Here is a 7,501-nt window from a genome sequence, read left to right as displayed (position 1 = left end):
AGGGAGGGTTTGGCTCAATTCTCTAGCAGACTGTATGATTTGACTCACTTTGATGTCCCTCTGCAAGGCATGCAGAAAATCTTTTCCTCTCCTTGTTCTTCTCTCCTCACCATTGGCCTTTAATTACCTTTGACCCAGACTATTTTCAAAATTCCCAGAAGCCTCCTGAGACTAGTGTTTGTTTTGTAACTCTCATCCTGTTCCTATGTACTCAGTGATCATCTCCATTAATAATGGGTGTTAGCCTATTCATGAATTAATCACATCAGATTGAGGAATATACTCAGATAAAATCTGAGGGCTTCCACATTTCCCTGATGAAATATTCATGACATAAAGGTTTCACCTTTATAAATCATGGTTACTCTATTGATTTTTTTTCTTTCACATTTTCCAAACAAGCTCATAAATATTTTTTTAAATGTAGATCAGAGAAAACAAAATGAATGAATAGATGGGTGTACTTTTCAATTACATGCATTTCTGGTTTTACTACTGCCTTCAGCTTATATTAGCAGAATGAGATACCACATTGAAAGTGGATCTTCCAAACCTAATGGATATGGAGGCTGATTTCTTAAAAAAGTGATCTATCATAGTGACGTAATTTAAATTGAAAGATTAATTTAAGCTGAAAAATTTGCTTGCTTGGCATCTTGACAATAAAATGTTACTTATGAATGTGTATGCATTCTTTTTTTAAAAGTTTATTTATTTTGCAAGGGTGGGGGGAGAGCAGAAAGAGAGAGGGAGGGACAGAATCCCAAGCAGGCTCCATGCTGTCAGCATAGAGCCTGATGCAGGGCTTGATCCCATGAAATTTGAGACTATGACCTGAGCCAAAATCAAGAGTCAGATACTTGACCACCTGAGCCACCCGAGCCACCCAGGCACCCCATGAATGTGTATACATTCTTAATTGTTCAACATGCATGTTTCTTTGATTTTATTATTTTTAATCCTTGTTGGAGGTGACACATGTGAAATGAATGGGGAAGGAAAATGTTTCTGTATGTAGTGCTGTACAATGAACCACTCTAAAACTTAGTGACTTAAAAAACACAATTTATTGTTGATTCTGTGAGACAATAGTTTCAGCTGATGTTTGCTTGATGTGGAATCAACTATGATCACTCACTAGCATTAATTTACATATATGGTCCATGTGGCCTTTCCCTGTGACCAGGTATTTACAGCATAGTAGTCTCATACATGTTGATCTGGATCTTTTACATGACAGCTGGTTTCTAAGAGGAGAAAGCAGGAATTGTCAGTCTATTTAAGTAAGGTCTGACCTCAGAAGTTCCAAATATCACTATCACCACACTCTTTTGGTCACAATAATTCAGAGTTCCCATCTAGACTCAAGAGGAAAGAAAATATACTTCTTGATAGGTAGGATGCAATGCATGTATGGGAAGGAAAATTTACCATTGGCCATCTTTGTAGACTACCACAGAAAGTATACTATACTGGTCACACAGATAGATGTCCCACAATTTATTTGCATTTCCTCAGAAAACCATAAAAGTATTTTTGTCAGGAAACTATATTTTCCCAAGAATAAAGGACCTCTTGGCACATGATTGAAATAAAAGTGACCAAGGCATATTATTAGCATGCGTATTCCTCTTTTACTATCTACTAATAATCAACTCTCAACAAATGAGAGGCCATGCTCAGGGTTCAGGTAGAGTGGAATTAACCTTTTCTCTATTTATAGAAGAGGCAAAAGTGTCTGTGAGGCTGTGTGTGTGTGTGTGTGTGTGTACTCTCCAGAAAGCCTCAAGTAAGGCTCTATTGCATCAAATGTAATTATGTAACTAGGTGGACAATAGCATTTTGCTTTTGCAGTCAGGACCAGAAGGAATATTATGTAGGTATGCAGAAAAAGAAAATTCAATAACATTTCAATATACAACTAGCTTCCAAATACATTAAAAAAACAAGCCATTGTATGGTCCGAGGGTTAAAAGGGTTGATAACTGTAAGAAAAGTTGAGTTTTAGTAACCCCAGTGTCTTCTTTCTACATCATTAAAACACTTAGGGTGTTGGTATTTCCCCCACTCTCAACATTTGCCCAAAGCTCTCATTCCTCCTCTTTCTCATTCTGACCCTCATCAACAAATCATCTTAGAAACCTGTTCTTACTAACATGTAAATGACTAATAAGATTGAATATGTTATCTCTCAAGAATAATTTGCATTTAACGCAAGACCAAGGTTTATGAGATGAATGCATTTATTTTGTCTTTGGGCATCAACCTGCAGAAGTAAAACTGTACATTGGGGTTCCTGACTTCCAAAAGTTGAATCTAGTATATCTCTAGGTCATTTTGTTTCCTCTCACCCTCTGCCACCTGTCCTTGTTGAGTTCTCTGAAAATGCAAAGTAAGGGCAATGACATAAGCAAAATATAATTAGAAAAGCAATCTGTTGGAAAAAGAAATGAAATGCTTTCCAAAATGAAGCACTGTACCATGTAGAGAATTTGGGCACTATCCATTGTTTTAGAGGATCCATGCCATGGTTCCTCACCATTAGCCTTGATATTGGATGAAAGTAATTTCCATTTTTTTTTTTGACCTTCAAACTAACTAAACTCTTTGCTGTACCAAATAATAATGCTTAAAGGAGTTTTTAGGTCCTAATAATATAATGCTTTGAAATAAGGAGTTGCATATATTATTGTAACATTTCCTTATTTTTGTTTGTAAATGACATTTTTTGATATTTTGGATAAGGAAAAAAATAGAAAAAATGTCAATCATCATGAATAAATCAGCAGTGGGAAATGATTGAATTGTGGGCTGTCTTCTCTTTCTTTCCATCCTTGATAAGCACAGTGTGTGGCTGCCATTAAGAGAAAACATGTCATGGAACCAGCTATTCTAAGCCCCAGTAAAGGGGATGGTGGTGTGCTCATGGTAGGTATCCTGGTGCTTGAGGGCAAATGGGGAAGCTCAGGACATGAACTGTTGTCCTGGGAGAACATGTATGAATGTGAGGAAATAATGGAGGGCCCACTTGTCTAACAAAAGAAGCAGCAGTGGTAAGTGTGTTATTTGCATAAACTTGTGACTTCTCTTTGCTGAAAGTAAATCGATACCAGGTACTATGCTAGGCAATTCACATAGATTACTTCATTTAATCCTTAAGACAACTGTAAATATTATTTTGATACTTATAAATGAGGATTATTAAATAACCAAAGTAATTTGACCAAGGTTATACAAATAACAAATAGCAGAGGTGGGATTTGATTGAAACCTAATAAATCAAACTCTAGAATCCAGTGTCATTTTTTAGGTATAATTTATATATAGTAGAAGTCATCCTTTTTGGTATGCAGATCAATGAGTTTTGGCACATGTACACATGCATGTAATCACCCACTCAAGATATACAACAGTCTCATCACCTCCCCAAATTCCCTCGTGTCCTTTGTAGTCAACACTGCCCCAAACTTGCCCAGCCCCTGCTTGTTATCTGTCTCCTTTCTCTGTAGTTTTCACTTTTCAAGAATCTCATAAATGGAATTATAAAGCATCTAGCCTTTTTGAGTCTGGCTAGTTTCATTTAGCATAATGCACTCAGAGCTAGCCATGTTATTGCAGAAATCAGCAGTTTATCTCTTTTTATTGCCCAGTATCTTTATTCCATGAGATACCCAAGTATGTTTATCTATTCATCCACTGAAGAACTTGGGGTTATCTCCAGTTTTTCAGATCATATCATCTAAACTATGATGAAATCCCACCTCTTCACAACCAGAAATATTTCTTAATTATTGTAGCCAATGTCACCATTGATATCTTTTTTTAAGTATTCTCTCTCTGGTTCCCTGAGAACTTTTGCCTAGAGCTAGAAAGAAAGACCAAGTGTGCTGTGATTCAAGTGCAATTCCACAGTGTGAGGTTCTCTTTCATGCATAAATACCATTACATTTTCTTTATAAAAATCATGTTGTACCTGTCACCCAACAAGTGCTTAAAACTGGACAGAATGAATAAAGAAGCAAATGAATACCAAATAAATTATCCAAATTAATTCTCTAGCACAAGAAATAGAGGAGATGATGTAAAATTCAGATCAGTAATCCAGCCTTGGTGTAAAAATATGTAGAGCAATAAATGATTCATAATGTACCAAGAAATATTAATATGGGATTCTATAAGTCTGTGGTTTGTTTCCCTACACTGTGCCAACACCATTATTTGAAAAATGAGAAAAAACCCACAATGATTTTTTATTTGACTTCACAACATCAAATAACTACTTTGATTGCATTTTTTCCTAATTTTAAAGATATTTAATGTAATTAATATTACATTATATTAATGTGATTATATATATTATATATATATGTGTGATATATATATATATAATCACATATATATATATGTGATTATAATGTGATTATATATAATGTGATTCAATTTGATTGACCAAATCAGCCATTGCTTTGACGTTGATGCTTTTCTAAAAATTTATTTTTCTTATAATAACACGGCTTCAGGATATTCCTACCCAAACATGTTGAATTAAAGTTTCAAATATCCTATCCCTTTTAGTAAGGCTATTTACTTACTATATTAAATCTATCACAGTAAGAAATAACATTTTTTGACTAAATTCAACCTTATGATATGGTTTTCTTTGCTATTTCCCTGGCAGTGTGACTCTCGGCTAGTTTTAAAACCTCTCTGAGCTTTATTGTTTTTATCAATTAGATGAAGGTAATAACATCTCTGCCATCTACTTTGGAATATTGTGAAGCTCAAAGGAGATTATGTAGATGAACACCTAGTATATTTGGTGTAATGAGTGAGTATGTCACCAATATTTGGTGCCACTTAGCTTCTAGTACCAAGATTTTCCCTTGCATTCAAACTCATCCCTGACTACCAAGTCTGCTTACACTCTATTATTCAGGGCTTATGAGTGTTCTGGGTTCTTTAAAACAGACAAAGCTTTCTCAACAGGCAGTAGACATGGAGCTTAGTAAAGCCTTGTGGTATTGATGAGCTTCTTTCCCAGGACCTGAGGAAGGCCCTCACATCAGTGACCATCCATACTGCTGTCCAGGTAATGAGGGGGGCTCCCGGGAAATATGCTTTGCAGACTTTATTAGAGTTTGTTGTTTTGGCTCATTTCCCAATAAGGTTTATGCACAGCCGACATGCAGGGCTAGACAAAGCTGATCTTACTCCTCTCCAAATGCCCACCCCAACTCCTGTCAGGCCAGATCCCCTCTGAGGTCATACCTCACCCTCCTCCCTCTGCAGCCCAGGTCACCCTGCTTTAGTCTGTAAAGCCATGGATAAATGACCTGTCTGTCATTTTGTCAGTAGTTCTTCACTTTTCATTTTCAAAAATATGTTTTGAAACAATCTGGATATCTCTTACTGATTAAGAGAAAAGTCCCTGTACAATGTAACAGGAAAAATGAAAATACAAAAATAAAGATTTCAAGACAATTTCTGAATAGAAGTATAAAGCTCTATACTAATAACAATGATTCTTACTGAATATGTCCACTCTAACTCTGGCAGTTAGGTTTCTGACAACTCTGACGATGGAATTACAGACAAAATTACAGATGAGAACTTATGACAAAAATAAAGTAAAGGGGACTGAGGTTGTGAGTGAACTATGGAAGTCTTTGAAAATATATTTATCTCAGGACACCAGGGTGACTTAGTGGGTTAAGCATCTGACTCTTGATTTTGGCTCAGGATGTGATCTCATGGTTCATGAAATCTAGTCCCGAGTCTCCGTGGGCTTTGCGCTGACAGTGTGGAGCCTGCTTGGAATTCTCTCTCTCTCTGCCCCTCTCCTGCTCACACCCCCTCTGTCTGTCTGTCTCTCTCTTTCTCAAAATAAATAAACTTAAATAAAAAGAAAATATATGTATTTTTTTAATGTTTATTTTTGACAGAGAGAGAGACAAAGCATGAGCCAGGGAGGGGCAGAGAGAGGGAGACACAGAATCCAAAGCAAGCTCCAGGGTCTGAGCTGTCCTCACAGAGCTGGATGCGTGGCTTGAATTCACAGGCCGTGAAATCATGACCTGAGCCGAAGACGGTCGCTCAACAAACTGAGCCACCCAGGCGCCCCAAAAAGAAAATATTTTTACCTCAGTTAAGATATCATATACTAAATAAGGACTAGTTCAGTAATATTTTACATATCTAAAATTAATACAAATTGGGGCTACATCTAATTTCCAACTGACATTTTTGCCCACTGGTAACTTTACATCTTCATGCCATAATAGCTTTTATGAAATGTTTATAAAATTGTTTACCTTGGTTGTAGATAATATGCAGAATGCAGCATATGGTAGATATTGACTCATTCAACTCTTTTCTAATCCCCTTGTGTTTTGCCTTATTGCAGAAGTGCTTTATAGCTTAGATTCTGCGAATACTTGGTGGATGTGCCCCTGAAAGAACTGGCAGGAAAAAGTGAGATGGGAGACTTTTGCTAGTGGGCAAAACATGTGAGCATTTGTCTTCTCAGCAACAGCAGAAACACGGATTTAAGTATGCAGTGCATAATTTTGTGGGTGTTGAGAATTTGGTAGGATATCCCTTTTATTGGCAAGGTCTGTGGCTGTGATGGTATGGTTCTAGAGCCAGTTGTTTTGTCATCAGCTTCCTGGTCCTCAAATGGAAGCAGAAGGAGTGTGGGCTAGAGTCCATTGTTGAAGTAATGGCTTCCTCGACTTACTAGTCATCCCTTGTCTTCCTTATTGCAGGGACAGCAGCTTTTTTTGTGTGGGTCAGTTCTGCAGAGATGTTTTCAAATTTAATCTTGGAACCCCTGCCTAGAGCCTATTCCTCTGGCTCTTCCACATTTTTTAAAGCAACCTATTTTGTAGATTAAATCATTTTGTATTTGAACCCTGATCTATGCATAAACTAAAATGTATTGGTATAATTATTCTCCAATTTTGATACCCTTTTTATTTATAATTTGAAATTATTGACTTTCTTCTCAGGAGTTCTATTGCCCATTACAAAGGCACAGAGTAACTTGTTTACCTAAGATGGAAAGCGACTAATGCAATATTTCATTAGTAAATTCACTTTTATTTCTCAAATACTGTCCTCATTGATAAGGTTAGTTATAATATTAGCTCTGTTTATAATAACTTCAAGCCAGAGCACAATGAAGCTTTGCAGAATTTAGGATAATTGTCCATCTACCCCTTTTTCATAAGGTACAACCCCCACTGTATATGAAGGCAACTGAAATCACTTCTAAAAGGAAAATGATTCTCCATATTTTCATATCTTCCAAATCTGCACTGCAGACACCTCCCGTACTTTTTCATCCCTTTTCCCTTATAATCACCCCAAATTAAATAGTTTGAGATTAGAGAGTATACAAAACTAAGTTGTTCTAAATCTGGAATAGCTACTCAGAGATACGTATGTACTAGAATGTGTTATGAGTAGCAATCTGTATGGGGAAGAATTGTCACTAACTTTA

General features: G+C 36.4%; 1 long non-coding RNA gene across 1 annotated transcript; it reads right to left on the bottom strand.

Annotated features, from left to right (window-relative positions):
- Positions 1–1,048: 1,048 nt before the first annotated feature.
- On the bottom strand, positions 1,049–6,946 carry LOC131491892 (uncharacterized). Its single transcript, XR_009251709.1, has 2 exons — positions 6,312–6,946; positions 1,049–1,247 (listed from the first exon to the last, which is right to left on the bottom strand). It is a non-coding gene; the product is annotated as an uncharacterized LOC131491892 (long non-coding RNA).
- Positions 6,947–7,501: the final 555 nt, after the last annotated feature.

The sequence above is a fragment of the Neofelis nebulosa genome, chromosome 12 (genome assembly GCF_028018385.1).
Source record: "Neofelis nebulosa isolate mNeoNeb1 chromosome 12, mNeoNeb1.pri, whole genome shotgun sequence".
Taxonomy (NCBI): domain Eukaryota; kingdom Metazoa; phylum Chordata; class Mammalia; order Carnivora; family Felidae; genus Neofelis; species Neofelis nebulosa.
The sequence above is the reverse complement of the archived record's forward strand: the minus strand, read 5'-3'. Positions and strand labels throughout refer to the sequence as shown.